The sequence below is a fragment of the Ipomoea nil genome, unplaced genomic scaffold (assembly GCF_001879475.1).
Source record: "Ipomoea nil cultivar Tokyo-kokei standard unplaced genomic scaffold, Asagao_1.1 scaffold2973, whole genome shotgun sequence".
In the NCBI taxonomy this organism is placed as follows: domain Eukaryota; kingdom Viridiplantae; phylum Streptophyta; class Magnoliopsida; order Solanales; family Convolvulaceae; genus Ipomoea; species Ipomoea nil.
The window spans coordinates 23,115-43,099 of record NW_017619401.1 but is presented as its reverse complement, the minus strand read 5'-3'; the positions used below and the strand labels follow the sequence as shown (position 1 = coordinate 43,099).

Sequence of the window (19,985 nt, the reverse complement as noted above, 5' to 3'; positions counted from 1 at the left end):
TAAGGAAAATTTTGTGGCCTTGGATTTTGCTTTATTATATATATAAAGATAAAGATATTCATTCAATCATTCTAAATTTCTAACTGAACTATGTTGGTCCCGGTAGGGTCGAAAGAGAGTCTAGAGGGGAGGGGAGGGGGGGGGGGGGGGGGGGGTTAATGGACTCTGATCGATTTTTGAAGCAACTCCTTTCGGAGTAATGCACAACAGAAATAGTGTTTTGATTTAGATATTATTAGCGCACTTTTGTTAAAGTGAAAAACTTAGCGTTTGGTCGATATGATATGCAATGCACGAAAGTAATATAACGAAATGTAAGGAGATATGGAGAGAGAGATTTTTATAGTGGTTCGGCTGTTAACGAAGCCTACTCTACTCTTCTTTCACAACTCGTGAAAGGGTTTGCACTCTCACTCCTAGTACAAACTACTTCAAGCTGGCTTCCTTGATCACTAAGTCGGACAGCCACTTGAAAGGTTTTTCAACTCCTCGAGTTTACTCTGCCTCTATCAACTTCTTTCTGAGTTGAGATGTTGGAAGGATAATCTGATGTTTCTCTAACAGGTTGAAGCATTGTCTTGAAGTCTAGATGAATCTTCACTTGAGAAATTGCAAGACTACTTCAAGTTGTGAAGTAAGAGGACGGATATGTCTTTGAAAAACTTCACAATATCACTGTTTATGAAAAACTTCAGGAGATGGGACTACCTGAAGAGCTTTTCTTAGGATAGCAAGAGTGAGTTAACCAGCACCTTCTTCAATGGTGAAGAGAGGTATTTATAGGTGGAAAAATCCATCCGTTGGAGGGAGATGAAAATTTCAAACCTAATAACCAGTGAGTATTACCCATTGGGCATTGGGCATTTAATGCACTTGTACAGTATAGCCGTTGGAGCCAAAAGCATTATGACTTTTGTCTTTGATCTCTGACAAGATGGTACAAGTCTTTTAATGCTCATTGTCTTTTGTGAAGATCATTCCTAAGACACTTTTTGCCCGAATGATTTGTCCATCTGAGTCATAGACAACATTCTCATTGCTTCGCTTAATGAGTGTTGTCTTTTACAAGTCTGTCTTTGACTTGTTCGCTTGGAAATGAGGAACGAAATATTGTCTTCACCTTTCGCCCTTCCTTCTTAGACGAAGGTTCCTTTTGTAAAAGCGGTATATCCGAGACTTGCTCAATCCTTCTTTCGTCTGTAGCATCTTTCGATCAGCTTGTTATCTTAGAATCTTCATGTAAACCTATTATACTAGTCTCGGGCAAGACTTATCTAAGAAAAGAAAAATGGGGGTCTACAATCTAAGACAGTTTGGTATCATCAAAATCTAAATACACTTGGTCCTAGAGTTAGAAAGAAGATTAATTCTTCTCTTCTTCCTTGAGGCTCGGTCCATCCACGGAGTCTTCCTCCTCAAATTCTCCAGCCAGGCATGCCCTCACCTCATTCTTCTAGGTGTTAAGAGACACCACGGACTCCGTATCACTGACGGGGGAGACCAGTGAGTCATAGGAATGCTGTCAATGTACTTCAGGAGATTCTCGTCGAAGTTGGGATCTTCAATGTCTTCTTTGAGCTCACGTAGCTCTTGCTCTGTGTGCCGAGCAAGAATTTTGCTCATCTTTTCAGGTTTTAGGCTTTTGCTTTTCTTGGATGAGGTTTTTGCAACGCTCAGATCACCGGTTTTTTTTGTTTTTCTGATTATCCATTTTTAGAAGATATGAAATGCTTGAGGAACCATCCGTTCTTAAGTAGATCGAGCGAGGCAGTCACGGGTCAATGATGATGACTCCTATGACCATAAAATTCCACAATAGTCATTAATTCCCATTTTGAAATTTTAAGCGTTTTCTCTCATCAATGTGACCCTCAAATCGATGCGTCATAATAAAGTGTTTGACCATAGACATGTGATAACCTTCAGTGGTCAGGAGCGATATCATGATATGAGCGAAAATAATTTGAGATCACATGACTTAGATAAGATACCCAGAAGCGACAATGATTTATCTGATTCTTATCAAAGAAAAAGATAACATGCTAGATAGAGCTTCAAGAAATTAATCTATCTTTTTCTTGCTGTTGGCAGTCGATTTTAGTGGAGCAGATAGATTAGGTGGAGTACTTAATGGTGAATGATCGAAACTATCACTCCTTTCGAGCATTATCGTATAGGGACTTCATAGGTACTTTGACCTATAATCTCTCATCTTAATTATACTTTTGTGTCCACTCTTTGTAACATATCATACCATTTGTGTCCCATCACTATAACAATTTCATCATCACTATATAATGTCTCCAAAGTATGTAAGTGCAATACACAAAACATATATATATTAGAACTCCAAACTAAAACAAGAAACTAGTAACAAGATAAAAATTGAAAACTAAACATTATTAGAAGGATTTGAAGAATACTTACAAATTGAGATCACCATGGGAGATAACGCAAGACTTCAAAAATTAAGTTACGGGATTAAAAAAAAAAAAAAAAAAAAAAAAAAGATAGTAAAAATTAACTTTAATTTTTATTTTTTTTTATCAAGATCGATTTATGCATGCATGAGTTCAACTAGTGTATTACTAGTGAATTATTATTGCCAGCAAGTCTCTGAAACCTAAACCATTCAACGGAGAAGCATTAGTACATAAACTCTTGAAATTAAAGAAAATAGAACATGATGTATGTAATGATGATGAGTGTCAAGTGGCTCCCAGAGTTCCCCCAAACACTTCAGTAGGCAATTACCCTTCCCCAATGAAGTGTTCAGAGGGACTCCAGGGGAAACCTGACTCACTCCTTTTCTGTAACTTCAATTCTTGATGCCATGTTTTATCAATTTCATGCAATATGGCCACCTATTTATAGTAAGTAAACTTGTGAGTTTGAAGGCCTTTGTGAATCTTACACTATGAGCCTTGGTTCTTAGAGCACATATGCTATGAATATGCATTACTGTCCGTGTTTATTTCTTTTGAAGTAAATATTCAATAATACTCTTTGGGAAGCATTGTCTGATACCAAAACTAAAGGCATGGAAATTGCAGAGGTTGAACCTGGTCTATATTGCTGGTAGAATGAAGAGAAGAGAAGAGAAGAGAATAGAATATGTACCAGGTAGCATAAAATGCAGGTGACCACAAGTCTTTTTATCTTCAATTTAGTTACACCACTATCCTCACTTCTTTTCTGAACTCCAAGGGTCAAATTCTCCCAAGATATGTTAAACTCGGAAAAGCCTTCTGCTTCTATCTATCCTTAATCTAGCCCAGAATTTAGGCCAGGTACAGTAGGGTTCAACCTCTGCATCTTCTTAATTGCTCTATTACAAATACCTGCTAGTATAAGTTCAGCATTGCAACAACACCAAGTACAGAGATATAATTTACCACAAGGAATCCAGTTCAATAAAAGTATATACATCATTCTAAAATGAGATAATTACTGGATGCGAACCTGTAATAATCACAACTTAAGGGCAAAATGAATGCATAGCCAGAGGTTTAACAAGCATAAACTCAAAGAAAATACTTTCTGGGCGGGCATGAGTATTGCTCTGTCTAGCACTCTAGCCCTTTGCATCGGACAGATCAGATCGGATCAAATATGTAATCCGTCCATCCCATTGGATTTTGGATTGCATTTTTACTAATCCAATCCGTTATTTTTTTTTTACTTAAAAACCTATGGAATATGTTAAATTGAATTTCAAATTTTACCGATCGGATTTCGGATTTCATTCGGATTTCAAAAAGTCATTAATAATTGAATAATTTAAACAACATAAGTAAAAATAACTAATAAGTAAACAGAATAAAACATTAAATATGCAATAACTTAATAATTTTCAGAGCTAAATAACATAAACATAAAACATATAATAATTTAATTTTACAACAAAAATTGCAAAAGTAAACAAAATTAATCTAAGTTTAAGTGTTTAACTTCTAAAAAATAAAAAAAAATGCAAAATTCGAAGTTAATCACTTATACTTCAGCAATCATTCCAATCAATATCTTTACAACAATCTACACTTCTTCTTTTTAAAATCAAAACTTAAATGGGACATCTCTAGCCATTTTTGAAAGAATAGAAAATCTCTCAATATAACTCTTCAACCACTTTAAAACATCAAAACTCACAGATTCATCATCCTCAACCAGATTTTCACTCAAGTAAATTTGTAGCTCTGTTTGCTTACTACTTCCAACACCACTCTCCAATCTTTTTTTTTTTTTTAAGTTCATTCTTCATCCTTGACACAGGCCTACCAACTGTACAACTAGTAGCCTGAGACTGGACAGGTTGGTTAGAGGATGAACTGTCAGAGCATGTAGTTGCATAGTCATTATACAATGCAACCATTGCATTTGGACCTTGGCAAAACAAGCTTTGCCTTTGACATCTCCATAAAACTGGACAAACTGGTGAGGCATGTACTCCTCCTTATCTTTGGGTCCAGAATATTGGCAAAGAAAATGAGATGGTTGATTTTTTCTGGATCTCCCCAGTATTTATCAAGCTTGTCTTTCATTTTTGTCCCCATTACCTATTAAATATATAAATACAGAAAGCATAAAAAGTTAAAAACACTAAAACAGTTACAAGTTAAACAAATAAACACAAATAAACACAAGGGTTTTACCTTTTCGGTATTCTCAGCTTTAATCATATCTTCCAGCATGCAACTGAGATCAGAGATCTCAGAGAAGAATGTGTTAGAAGTTACATAAAGAGAACCACATATTCTCACTGTCATTTCATAAAAAGTATTCAAAAGCTTCATTAAGCTTTCAACAGTCTGTCAATCTAGGAAAGAATGAGCAGAACCCAAGTCAACAGAAAAAGATGGATCATTTTGATGATATGCATCAAAGACCCTTTGATATTGAATTGCGGTGTTGAGCATAATGTAGGTGATGTTCCACCTTGTAGGGACATCAAGCTGCAAAGCTGCTTTGGCTTCCACCCCAATGAGTTCAGCAAGCTCTCTGAACTTATTCAACCTAGCAGGTGAGTTCCTAACCCATCTCACTGCGTCCCTCACCCTTTTTACTGACTCATCTGCTAACCTCAAGCCATCTTAAACCACTACAATATAGGATATGGGTTATACACTTCATGTGCATATACTGCACCCTAACATGAGAAGAACCCCAAGACAATAGCTTGCTTTTAAAAAAATCCCAAATCTGTATCATTAGAAGAAGCATTGTCTAATGTCACAGTGAACACATTTTTAATCCCCCACTCTAACAGAAAACTCTCTAAGGCTTTGGCAATATACTCCCCCCTATGAGAAGAAACAGGGACAAAGGAAATTATTTTTTTCTGAAGTTTCCATTGGTCATCAATAAAACCTGCAGTAATGCACATATAATTAATCCTTTGGACATAAGTCCATGTATCCGTGGTTAAACTGACCCTTTGGGTGCCCACCCTAAACAACTTCTTAAGACTCAGCCTCTCATCTAGGAAAATTTGGTTCCCTAGAAATAGTCCACCTAGAAGTAATCTGAAACCTAGGCCAAGCTACAAGAATAAACTTCTTGAACCCCTGACCCTCAACAAACCTAAAAGGGAGTTCATCTATGATGATCATCTCACACAATGCCCTCCTAATGGCCTCTTGATTAAAGACCCATGTCCCCAAAACTCCCACATGAGCCTCTGTTCCAGAAGTTGAAACAATATTGAATGTGAGAAGGGACTGCCTTGTATCCTTTGAATGAGGATTTTTAAGACAGGCCACCATATGATTTCTTAAAGTGATCCCAGACTTTTGATCTAGACTCAACCTCCTTCCTCTTTTTTTGCAGGAACAACAAGAGTCACCTGAGGCTGCTGAGCAAGTTTCTCAGTTCCTTGGGCTTGTCCTCCATGTCCCTCTTGAGTTGAGGGTTGAGGTCAAGAATCAGGAACATTGATGCTCTCCATCTAAAATGATGGGCATCAGTTAAAGGTCCAACAAGTTCAAGTACTCAGCAACGACAACAATCACATAAACATACAAAGAAATCAAGATTCAAACACTTGTTTGTGCCATTATTTATCAAAATTTCATAATTTCACAATTACATATTTACATATTTACATATTTACATTCAGTTAAGGGTCATACATCCATAAACATAGTCAAAGAAATCCAGATTCAGGAACTGTATCCAATTCATCATTATCTGGATTTCAGTTAATGGCTTCCACCAATAAATGGAAATTTCACGTTTGAAACTTGATAATCTCACATTCAAGCCTTTAACTTTTAAAGGGACATCACAATAGATCGCATAATATCACAAAATCACACTGCTTCCACCATTATATCAGAAATCAGAATATCAGAAACACAAAATATTTCAGAACTCAGAAGTTCAGAACATATATATATCACAATAATGCAATATTAGCAGGTTGGATCAAATTTGCACACAGCCCGACAGAATGTATCACAATACAGTGAATAAATCACAACTGCAAATCTAGGGTTTGAGATTACAACAGCTTCCACCATAATATAATAATAGATCACAACATATTCATAATATAACACAAATATAAGAACATGCAATGAATAAAATCAACAAATCATAAAAATAAAAAATAGGGTTTGTGTTATACTTGGTTTCTCCTTAATATTCCCCAGAGAACAAGGGCCTCTACTCAATGATCACCACGAGAACTCAAGAAGGGATTCTACCACCAACGGGCACCAGTCACTAGACAATCAGACAATCAGACTATCGAACTATCGGAGAAGTCAGAGTCTCAAACTACCGTCTATTAAAAAAGAAGAGACAACAGACTAACAAAGAGTAGAGAGTAGAGGGAGGACTGAGGAGTAGAGAGAACTCAAAGTCTCAGACTCTGAGAGAGTAGAGAGAAGTTAGAGGAGACGAGGAGTAGAGAGAACTCAGCGAGTCAGAGAAGGAGTCTCAAAGAGAGAGAGTAGCGACTGCGCAAATGGTGCATTCAACTCATCAACATACATATATACTTAGGCCAGACGATGTCGTTTAGTATATAGGAAACCCTAACCCTACGAAAGTTCGTATAATCAGACGGATCGGATACAAAAAAAACCAAACCTATCCGATCTCGCTTATCCGACGTCGTTTGGCCATGCGGATCGGATATGGTGATTCGGATGCGGAGCGGGTTGGATGCCTTGGTTTCATATTTCGAATCGGGCGGATATTGCGGGTTGGGTCGGGTTTGCACAGCCTTAGCTCTGTCACGTCGGTTTAATAAGTAAACTAGCCAGAAGGGTTCTTTATCTAAGTTACTTTTCTGTGGGTGCAGTTGGAGATCTTGAACAAAATAAAGAGTTGCTCTGTCAGTAATCTTCTTTCACTTTTGAGAAAATATATGTTAAACCTTGTTGAAACCCTAGGTCTGTTAAGAGTAGGCCTATTATGTTATAGCTTTTTTTGTATAAATAGTTGTGATCTATACAACTCTAATGTGTGAAATAGATTGAACCTTTCATTATTCAACGTGGAATCAGAGCCAAAACTCTAATAAAAACCCTAGTTTCCGCCGCCGCCGTGACTGCCATCTCAGATCCAACCTTTCTTTGTGGTTTTTTCTTCCATTTTTGCACCACAGGCCTTCTCGAATCACCGTCGCGAGCCTATGCCTGGAATTTTGTCGTCGTCTGCCGTCTCACGCACCACCGCGTCGCCGAGAGCCGCCTCTATTTTCCGGCATGATCTCCCTCTTCAGATCTCCGATCAAGACGTCGTTGCCACCTTTGGATTCGTCTCGTGGAGACACTCCTAACTGTGTTTCAAGTTTCTATTTGCCGGCCGCCGGCCACTGTCGCCACCGCTAACAGTCAGTGTGTTTGTTTTTAGTTGGTTATCATTATGGCGTCATCTTCCCCAACTTTTACCTCTTTTCCCACTATTACAATGGACAAATTAGTTGAGAGTGAGAATTATGCATCGTGGGTTGAGCCTGTGAAACTTTGGTTCAATGGCCAAGGTATGTCTGACCATCTAGACACAAGAGGTGAGAACGTTCAAGAAGCAAAGAAAGTAGACTGGGAGAAGGTGGATGCATTATTATGCAACATGTTGTGGTAGTCAATTGACCCTAAACTCCATACCATCTACAAAGCATATGAGACATGTTATGACGTTTGGAATAAAACCAAATCCCTTTACACTTATGATGTCCAAAGGCTTTATTCTCTAATCTCTAATATGCTTAACTACTGTGGGACTGTTGATATGGGTATACCAAAATTTTTTGGCCGAATCGAAGCTTTACAATAGGAGTATAATAACCTGATGCCATATGAGAAGAAAACAAAAGGTCACGTGAAACAATGTGACAAGTTCGTTATGGTGTTGACCATGGCTACCTTTCGTCTTGATCTGGTTCATGTTTGAGATCAGATTTTAGCTAGTCCTACTATATATGCTACCTTAACTGAAACCGCTACCAAACTGATTTGTGTTGCCTCTGCTCCCTCAATTGAACCTATTGGACGATCATCAGTACTAGCATCTCGGGCTACAGATAGAGGACCATCCGGTGTTGGTAGCACTCGTCATGGCAAACGTCCTCATTGTGACTACTGCCACAAGAAGGTCATACTAAAAATCGTTGCTTCAAGTTACATGGTAGACCTCTATGCACTGTTAATGTGGTTCAGGCTACTAGATCTGGGATTCAGACTCATGGATCGAGTTCTACCCCAATTGAGATGAACCTTGTGGAGTATGAAGAGTACCTCCAGTTTAAAGCATCCCGCCTTGGCTCTTCCACACCTTCTCCGAATGCTAGTACATATTCTTTGGTTTGTCTCTGTCACGCCAGTACTCCAAATACTTGGATATTGGACTCAGGTGCCTCATATAATATTTCTGGTAACCTCTCACTTATGCATAATATATCTAAGTCTAAGAGTTTACCCGTGGTTACCTTAGCTAATGGTCATCAAACACCAGCAGTTGGTGTTGGTCAGGCTTCCCCTTTGTCATCTTTTTTCCTTAGAGTCTATTTTATATGTCCCTAATAGTCCCTTCAACCTTATCTCTGTGAGTAAGATTATCCATACCTTCAATTGTTTCATAACCTTTTTTGATGATTCGGTTGTTGTGCAGGATCGTAGTACAGGGAAGGTGATTGGTACCGGGAATGAGTCACAAGGCCTCTATTACCTGCGTGGAGGGATGCTGTCAGCAGTTAGGTATTATGTGAGGAGCTCACCTGCTAGGTTACAAAAGTTTAGGGAGCTAGCTGATTTATTGGGGTTGGAACCCATGAATTCTTTGTGTCTTGATGTTCCTACAAGGTGGAACTCAACCTATATGATGTTGAATACTGCATTGTTATATCACAAAGTCTTTGAAGAGTATGGAAGCTTAGACAGTTCATTTAAAGCTGATTTGGATGAGAATTAAATATGTCTGACTTCATGGATTGGAATCTATTTCTGATTTGGTTAAGATTGTTAAATCTTTTTAGGAAATGACTGTTAGGATTTTTGGTTCACTCTATGTGACTTCTAATACATCTTTCTCTGAGGTTTCTGATCTGTCTTGCTTGTTGAATAATATGGTGGAAGTTGATGGCAGTGTTAAACTGATGGGTATAAATATGAGGGAAAAGTTTGATAAGCATTGGGGTGAGCCTGAGAAAATGAATTTTCTCATATTCTATGCAAATATCTTAGACCCAAGGGACAAAATAGAATATATGTCCATTCAGTTTAACTAGTTATGTGGTGAGGACAAAGGTAAATCAATGTTTGATAAGGTTCTTGTTGGCCTTAAGGAGTTGTTTCAAGATTATGTTGCCTATTTTCCTGTCCAGTCTGTTCCTGAATAATCTGACAAATCAGCTCCCTCAATTGTTATTTCTGATTCTGTTTCTGTTGGGAAACCTCAATCATGATTGAAATCCCAGATTAAGAAACAAAGATTGGAGAGTGGGGATTTGTCAAGCAAAAAAACTGAGTTGGAAGTGTATTTGTCTGAGGTCATTGTGGATGAGGATGATTCTTTTGACCTTCTCAGATGGTGGAAGCTGAGTTTTGAGAGGTTCCCTGTGTTATCTAAAATGGCAAGGGATGTACTTGTTGTTCCAATCTTTACTATTGAATCTGAATCAACATTCAGTACCAATGGAAGGGTACTAGATGCCTTTAGGAGTTCCTAAACTCCTAAGATTGTTGAAGCACTTGTGTGTGCATAGGATTGGTTGAGGTTAGCCAATCAACCAATCTCTGTTGAAGAAAATATTGATGATGTTGAAAGGATTGGGAAATGTAAATACTGAAAATTTACATGTTTTAACTTATAACTTACACCTTTTTTTTTTTTTTTTGCAGAGTTGTGCAGCACATCTAGTACTGGAGCTGGATCTTCACTGCCTACAATACATGTATGGTTATATATTTATACTAGTATTTTACCCGTGCGATGCACGGTATGAAAAATTTAAGTATAAATGTTATGGTCTCATATCAATCGTTATGTTGATTATAAAAAGTTAAATTAGTAATAATAAATAAAACTAATCAAAATTACAAATTATTAAAAATAATTATTAAAATACTAATCAAAATTACAAATTATTAAAAAGTTAGTACATATCTTTTTTTTTTCTTTTTGATAAAAGTTAGTACATATCTTAAAATCAAAGTCTTTATTCATCTTGCAAAAAATCAGCCCAAAACCAAAAAAACAGAGCATTATGCTGTGCAACCGTGTGCACCATGTTGCAAAAACGACATCGTTTTGACGTTCGCCTTTAAAAAAAATTTAGTTTCGGTTGTCGTTAACAACATTATGTTGTGCATAATTTAAACTATATAGTTCATTCATTTTGGATATATAGTTCATTCATTCTGGATATATATTTCATTCATTCAGGATATATAGTTCATTCATTCAGGATATATAGTTCATTCATTCTGGATATATAGTTCAAATTATGCACAACATTACGCCGTTAACGGCAATCGAAACTATTTAAAAAAAAAAAAATCGGACGCACGTTTTTAATCAAAACGACATCATTTTTGCAACCGTGTGCACCATCATAATTTGCACAAAAATATAAAAAACAAAACAAAACCCAAATAACAAACCCTAGACCCATTACTATTGTGCAGGTTCTCAAATATGCAAATCCCTAACCCTAATCCATTATTATTGCGCAGCTTCTCACTCAAATACGCTTGTCGATAATCTCTCTACGTTTTCTTCTTTCTGCGGCATTCCACGCTCCTTCAGCTATTTGTTAATTGAGTGCGAACTACTAACCCAAAAGATATCTATATATCACTAACCATGCTTAAATACTGATTTTTTTTTAGAAAAAAAAAGTCCAACAATCAGATGAAATAATTTAAAAAATTTTGAACTTGTATAAATATAAAACTAAAAAATTTTAAATATTTATAACCACAAAACTAAAAAAAATGGATGGAATAATTACATGAATTATAACTTATATAAATATAAAATTTTCTATAGGATAATTTCCCATTTAATATATTTTTCATGATTTATTAACACAGTTGAAATTTTTTTCATATACAAAATTATATTCGAATATATTACTTTCAAAATATTTGATTAACCTGGTTCTGTCCGTCTATATATAATGAGGGCACTGTTGAATTTTTTTTTCATATGAAATTACAGAATATTTTTTGTAAAAATTAATTCTAACATTTCTTAAAGGGAAATATAGGATTTAAATATTGATTAATCCGGATACACACACACACACACACACACACACACACACACATACACACACACACACACACACACATATATATATATATATATATATATATATATATATATAAGGGCACAGTAATTTTTAAAAAATGCAAAATTATAGAAAATATTTTTTCTATAATTAATTCAAACATTTGTTTAGGTGAAATATATGACTTATATTTATACATTTGTCTAATATTTATATACTACTTAGTCTATTATGAACATACTAATATTTAATGTTTATGAAATACTAATATTTAACGTTTATGAATATACTAACGTTTAATTGTTTGAATTTCACTTTTGAGATTTTTATTCACATTGATAATGTTTTGAAGTCTGACGTTACTCACATATGTGAAGCAGGCTCAAAATCATTAAAAAAAAAAAAAAAAAAATACTCCAGATTATTTAATGGTACCTTTGGCTTCTTTCTCTTACCCATGGTGGTTTATTTCTTAAACATTTTCATTTTTTTTCACATACAACTGCAGAACTCACAACTCACATACTATATATGAAATTGATTTAAATAATTTTTTATGGTGCATCAACGCACCTTAATCTTCAACCAACTGTCTGCTTCCCCCTCGTGAATGCGGTCGAGGTCCCAACATGCCATATGCAGCTCCAACATTTTTCTCCACAAGACTTATTTATAGGGTTCATGTTTATCGCGCTATGTATGTGTATATTTAAGTTAATGTTAGTATTGAGGATTGCAAATGTTTTTGTTCACTTTGCATTCACATTTGTATTTATGATTTGTAATAGTGATTTAAGTATACGAAGTGATTTTAAGTATCCTTTTAAATGGTTAATTAAACAAAAATTTTGATATGTATATAACCTTTCAAATACCAAAATATTTGTAAATAAAAAAAATTAGAAATCCAATAAACATTGTACAACGAAGAGTTACATAAAGTAATTAATAAAAATATTTATTTACTCTAAATGATATAACAAAAATTCTAATATGTATATAATAACCTTTCAAATACCAAAATATTTTCTAAAAAATTACAAATCCAATAAACATTGGACAACGAAAACTTACATAAAGTAATTAATAAAAATATGTATTTAATCTAAACGTTATATATATATATATATATATATATATATATATATATATATATATATATATATATATATATATATATGATAGCAAGGAGAGAGAGAGAGAGAGGCGATAGCAAAGATAAAGATAATAATTGTAACAAAAACTTGTTCATAAAAATAATATGTTTGATTTACCTTCAAAAAATATATAAAAATGTTTTGGAGGGAAAATTTTGTGGCCTTGAATTTTGCTTTATTATACATAATTTACTCTAAATGTTATAACAAAAATTCTGATATGTATATAATAACCTTTCAAATGGCAAAGTACTTTTAAAAAAAATTACAAATCCAATAAATATTGGACAACGAAGAGTTACATAAAGTAATTAATAAAAATATGTATTTAATCTAAATGTTATATATATATATATATATATATATATATATATATATATATATATATATATATATATATATATATGATAGCAAGGATAAAGATAATAATTGTAAAAATAATATGTTTGATTTACCTTCACACAAAAAATATAAAAATGTTTAAGGAAAATTTTGTGGCCTTGGATTTTGCTTTATTATATTATATATATAAAGATAAAGATATTCATTCAATCATTCTAAATTTCTAATTGAACTATGTTGGTCCCGGTAGGGTCAAAAGAGAGTCTAGAGGGGGGGGGGGGGGGGGGGTTAATGGACTCTGATCGATTTTTGATGCAACTCCTTTCGGAGTAATGCACAACAGAAATACTGTTTTGATTTAGATATTGTTAGCACACTTTCGTTAAAGTGAAATACTTAGCGTTTAGTCGATATGATATGCAATGCACGAAAGTAATATAACGAAATGTAAGGAGATATGGAGAGAGGGATTTTTATAGTGGTTCGGCTGTTAACGAAGCCTACTCTACTCTTCTTTCACAACTCGTGAAAGGGTTTGCACTATCACTCCTAGTACAAACTACTTCAAGTTGGCTTCCTTGATCACTAAGTCGGACAGCCACTTGAAAGGTTTTTCAACTCCTCGAGTTTACTCTGCCTCTATCAACTTCTTTCTGAGTTGAGATGTTGGAAGGATAATCTGATGTTTCTCTAACAGGTTGAAGCATTGTCTTGAAGTCTAGATGAATCTTCACTTGAGAAATTGCAAGATTGCTTCAAGTTGTGAAGTATGAGGATGGATATGTCTTTGAAAATCTTCACAATATCACTGCTTATGAAAAACTTTAGGAGATGGGACTACTTGAAGAGCTTTTCTTAGGATAGCAAGAGTGAGTTAACCAGCACCTTCTTCAATGGTGAAGAGAGGTATTTATAGGTGGAAAAGTCCATCCGTTGGAGGGAGATGAAAATTTCAAACCTAATAACCAGTGAGTATTACCCATTGGGCATTGGGCATTTAATGCACTTGTACAGTATAGCCGTTGGAGCCAAAAGCATTATGACTTTTGTCTTTGATCTCTGACAAGATGGTACAAGTCTTTTAATGCTCATTGTCTTTTGTGAAGATCACTCCTAAGACACTTTTTGCCCGAATGATTTGTCCATCTGAGTCATAGACAACATTCTCATTGCTTCGCTTAATGAGTGTTGTCTTTTACAAGTCTGTCTTTGACTTGTTCGCTTGGAAATGAGGAACGAAATATTGTCTTCACCTTTCGCCCTTCCTTCTTAGACGAAGGTTCCTTTTGTAAAAGCGGTCTATCTGAGACTTGCTCAATCCTTCTTTCGTCTGTAGCATCTTTCGATCAGCTTGTTATCTTAGAATCTTCATGTAAACCTATTATACTAGTCCCGGGCGAGACTTATCTATGAAAAGAAAAATGGGGGTCTACAATCTAAGACAGTTTGGTATCATCAAAATCTAAATACACTTGGTCATAACAATTTCCCCCTTTTTGATGATGCCAAAACCTATACCCTTATTATAAGGCTGAAAGATATCCTTTAAAAGAAAATTTTATTACAAAACAGCCCTATTGAAGAGTTTACATGAAGATCTATAAAATCTATAAAACTTGCTTAAAGCAAAGACAGGAAGTACTCACAAAACATGCAAAAACAAACTTTCATTAATCAAATGCAAATTATAATTTAAGGAGTACTGGAATTAAACTAGATTATTACATGATTAAAAGATTTTGTTTCATCTGTTGTGCATCCATTCTTTCTTTATCGTCTCGTTCCTTCTGCTTCTTGAGTATATTATCGAAGTCTATTTCATTGTTGATTGAAATTCTTACATCTCGGAGTGGTCTTTACCGAACAAGATCTTCATATTTTTCTCGAAAGTTATAGCTCATGTAGTTGTTGTAGGATTCTAGAATGTTTCGACCTGATATAATGCCATGGTTCCACCGAGTTACAAGATCTATGTAGTTCATTCCTTCTACATAGCTTTTTCCAGATTCCCGGTGAACTTTGTCTATGGCATCATACTTAACATCTCTGCATCTTTTCCGATTTTCGAAACATCTTTTATCTTTTCTTGTATTTCTTGATACCAAGTGAGCTCTCGTTCCCTTAGATCGATTTCTAGCTTCTTCTTGTTCAAGCCAGAGAGCTTCATTTTCTTCCCTTATCTTCTTATTTTGTCTCCATTGATAATCTTGTCTGGTGTGATTATCTTTCTTCTTGAGCCAGATTTGTAGATTACAACCTTCAAACCTTTTGCCACTTCCCTTTTCGTATTCTTCAAACTGGACGAATGTTCCAGATCCATCCATTGTTACTTTGTTGTCCCTAATCAACTTATTTCAAAGATTTATCTTTTCTTAGTGAGATAGTCCTGCAAATGCATAAACAGACTTTGAACCATAGGAGGGTCGAGGTTTTATAGATTGTCGTCGAGACTTGGAGGGTGTTTTTTGTCGAGACTTTGAAGGTGTTTGTTGCCGAGACTTAGAAGGAGGTGTGTTGTGTCTATGATCGCAAGTTCCTTCTCTTGGTCCTTCATCTCTTCTTTCGGGTTCCTTCCCTCTTCCTTTTCTGGTCCTTCATCATCATCTTTCTTATATCTCGTTTCCCCCTTTTTGGCATCATTAGCAGGAAGATCAGAGGGCTTCAGAAGCTTATCAACCTTGATGGAGAGATCTTTGACAAAGTTTAGGATATGAAGTTGATACTCGGCCATGGTAAAGAGATTATCGTTGGCTGTATCAATCTTCAGACATGAAAGATCGACTCTTTCTTTGAGACTGAATTGAGATAGCTTGAGCGAATGTTGTTCCTTTGCGAGTTTGTCAAGTATTTCTGTTTGGTGACTTAAATCAATAGGCTGTTGAACTTGCTGGGTTTGGGATTACTCCTTTTGATTTTCCTTCTTCATGGAGGACAATTGCACTGAGATGAGAGCCATTTGAGAAGATAAATGTTCCATCACTACAGCATCTTCCGTTCGTTGCTCATTGTATCGTTGATGTTGTTTGTGAAGCGCTTCGATTGTTTTCGCAAGAAGTGTTAAAACTGCTTCAACATCAATGCTTTCATCATCAGTTTGAATCACGTGCTCCTTTCGACTGGGGACGGTATGTTGCACACTCAGTGATGCTTCCAGTTTGCCATCGCGAGGTGGTTTTGGTATCCAAGATTTCCATCTTTTGAGCGAGAGTATAGATCGGTAGGGGGAATCATCACAGTTCTTCCAATGATGGGAGACTCGTCACCATCATTATCATCATCATCACTGGAATTAGCATCACTGTTTCCACCATCATCATCATGTGGATCATCACCATTATCACCATTATCATTATCATCGTTGTTGTCATCTTCCTCATCATCTCCAGTATCCTCCTCATCAGTATCGTCCTTCTCAGATTCTTCATTACTGCAGGCATCTGCTTCATGATCGTTCTCTCGTGTGGTGTCCTTTCAGTTGGTGTCAACAGGTTGATGATCCTCAATTTGTGCTTCATATGTTTCAGCTAACAGGGTGATGTGAGCATCGACATCTTTTGTGCCACTTGTACTGCAGAGGGGATCATTCTTGTATAGCTTTTCAAGATCGGTTTTGATTTTGGACAAATGTATAGCATCCCTGAGATTCTTCATTTCGTCCTCGAAAACTGCATCATCAAACGAGGGTTTCACGATGTCAAGACTGATTGGAGCCTTTTCTATTCCAATGCTTCTATTTGTGATCTTGTATGAGTATACTCGAGAAATCTTTGGAATCATGACTACCTCATAGACATCCTTCGTGTTCATCCATTCTAAGGCAAAAATCTCTTCTTCTTTCATATCATCAAATCTTGCAAGGAAGAGATCGAGAGGAGATGTACACCATTTCTTCCATCTTAGGACGCGTTGATATTCTTCGAATATAGCTTGACGAAGGAGTTGATCTTTAGATGGAGGTGGAGCTGGGCTTGTCTCATTGATCTCTTCTCCCGTTTCTTCTGGCAAGCCAGGTTCTTGTGGAAGACTTAAGAGACCAGAAGAAGGAGCACACTTGTCCATTTCTACCATTGAAGGTTCTTGTGTCAGAATCGGGTGGACCTGCTCTGCAACAGTAGGTTCTTGTGGTAAGAAACTATCAGTTGTGATTTTTCGCTTCTTCATTTCCCGGACAATAGCAAGGGCTTGAGTGAATTACTTGACTTTAGAAGAACTTTCGGACTTGCCTTCCCCCTGAACAGTAGACTGGGGTGGAGCTGACTTCGTCTTTGGCGTCGAGAAAGTTGAAGGAGGAGGTGGAGCTAATCGAAGCATGATTTCTTGCGCTTTGCTTTAGATTGGTCAAAAACGAGCTTGGACTTGACCAGTTGGCCCAACGTCTGAACATTCGCGGTCAGATGAATTCTCTATCTGAGTATGTTCAGAACTGCTGATTTGATGAACCTATGGAGATGAATGTGTTATTTTGTCTTCAATTGTCACAGGTTTCGGTATGGGTTTGTCTGCCAAGGCGGTCGTTGATTTGAGAGGTCTTTGAGATGGTGTCGAAGCTTTGGCTAGAACTCTCGGTGACTCATGATCACTCTTATCCTCTTAAAAAACAGAAAGAGAAGGTGACGAAACTTCTTCGGATGATTTCTTGACCTTTCGTGCTCGCCTTTGTCGCTTTGGCGTGGGCTGATCACTCTCAGAAGTAATCTTTTGTTTTGACTTCCCTTTTGATTTGGACTCTGGAATAGGCAGATTTAACTCAATGGCTCGATGCTTGTCATAACCTGAGGACTTTGATTTCATATAGCAGACCTTCGGGCCAGGTGGAGTGCCCTCTCTCAGTACAACCTTCTTGAAATTCAGCAAATGACCTATCATGAGTCCAAAATCCAACCTTTCTCCATATGCCACCATCTAAGGTTTTGCCTGTTGTGACATGGACTCGGAGATGATCAAAGATAACTTTCGACCAGTCCACCTTGTGACCATACAAGAAAGCATGATTCATCTTCAATTTTTCCTGTGTAATCATCTTGTAGAAGATGTCTGCGACGAATTCATAATCCAACTTGAACCACTTCTTCTTCACGGGCCATCTGAGATCAGTTCGACTCTGAGCATTTTTTATTTGTGCATAGAAGGCATGTTGATCATAGAAGTACAAAGAGAGATTTGAATGATACGTTGCATCTCTGTTTGGAAAGCCAAACGCCATTTTGATATCGTCCGAAGTCAAGGAGATGGCTGTGCCATTTACTTCGGAGGTGATCATGGATGCATCAGAGGATACCGTAGCATTTAAATAAACTTGTGCAACATCAAACGGATAGAAGAAGGTGTAAACATGAGTAACATTACCATACAAACCACTTTCCTTGAGCAAAAGGATGACCGTGTGTAACACCCCGTGTTACGACCCCTAAAACCATTTAACTAATTAATCAACAGCCCAAGAGAAAGAATAAATTATAATGATTAATTAGGGAAAAAGGCCCACCATAGTCCATGGGCCCTCATATATAAACCCAACCCCTAAGCCCAATCCTTAGTTCCAAAAGGAATAGAATTAGCAAACCTATAATATTAGTTCCTAGTTAGGACTACTAAATATATAAATAGGGGACTTAAGGGGCACCTAGAACTCCCTACAAGAATAACGCCCCACCACCCCGAAAGAGCTCCAAGAATCCCCGTAGAAGAAATCAAGAAAGCAAGAAAGCTTAAAGAAAGACCCTTCATAGCCAAGGAATTAATTAAGGCTAAGAGGTAACCCATGTCTCAACAAAACCTATTTTCATAGCTATGATTCCCCCTTAGGGTTTCCCCCGTATTATTGTGTATTGGCGAGATATGATGATTATTATTGATGTTTGATGTGATAATTCCATGAGGGATCCTGATAATCTTGATATTGGGAGATTCTTGATAATTATGGTGTTCTTGATGATTATATGGAGTTCTTGATGATTATGTGTTGTTCTTGATAATTGTGTGATGCTCTTGACGTTTATGTGTTATTCATACAGAATCTTGCAATTAGAAGACGAACCGTAATCTTGTTGATATAAAAGTAATCAGAACCCTAGGTTGTATCATATGATCTTATTCTTGGATTATCGGGTGGGGAAATCGCATGTTTGGGTGTTGATTCTATTTAGAAAAGCATGATAAGTTATGTGCCGTTCGTTTCTGGTATTTGATTCGTTAATTGTCTACGTGTTGTCGTTAATTGCGTTGTAAAGTGTCTAAGCATGGTTTCGGGTTCCACAACGGTTCCCGGGGCGTAAAGTGTATGAAAAGAGTCAGTGGGGGGTAGGTGGGGGGTAGGGGACCCGCCACCTACCCACAGCCGTGAAACACCGCCCGGCAGCGGGTGGCCGGCGGGCAGCCGGCGACCCGCTGCCCGGAACAGTAAAGTCCGGCGGGCAGCCGGTGGGTGGCCCCCACCCACCGGCTACCCGCTGGAAATCATCCCACCTTGGGACCCCGGCTTCCCCGTTTGATATTCCTCCGTTCCCCGTGGTGTCCCAACGGACCCCGTTTATCGTGCCTATGTCTAGTTTGATGTTTCGGGTACCGTTCGTAGGTTTATGAGTCTATTATATTGCATGCTAGTTGAATTGGTACCCCGTTGACCTAGGTGGAAGAAGTATGAACCCCTTAGGACTATTCTTAGTCTGTGATGGATCACGCATAGGTTTTGTTATGCGCTTTCTCCCCCTTTCCAAGGTGTAATATGGGTTGCATGTGCTTGCTGT

The 19,985-nt window shown here is 36.8% G+C and overlaps 1 long non-coding RNA gene across 1 annotated transcript; it reads right to left on the bottom strand.

Annotated features, from left to right (window-relative positions):
- Positions 1 to 3,160: 3,160 nt before the first annotated feature.
- On the bottom strand, positions 3,161 to 7,373 carry LOC109162968. The gene is made up of 2 exons (XR_002051179.1): positions 7,291 to 7,373; positions 3,161 to 3,318 (listed from the first exon to the last, which is right to left on the bottom strand). It is a non-coding gene; the product is annotated as an uncharacterized LOC109162968 (long non-coding RNA).
- Positions 7,374 to 19,985: the final 12,612 nt, after the last annotated feature.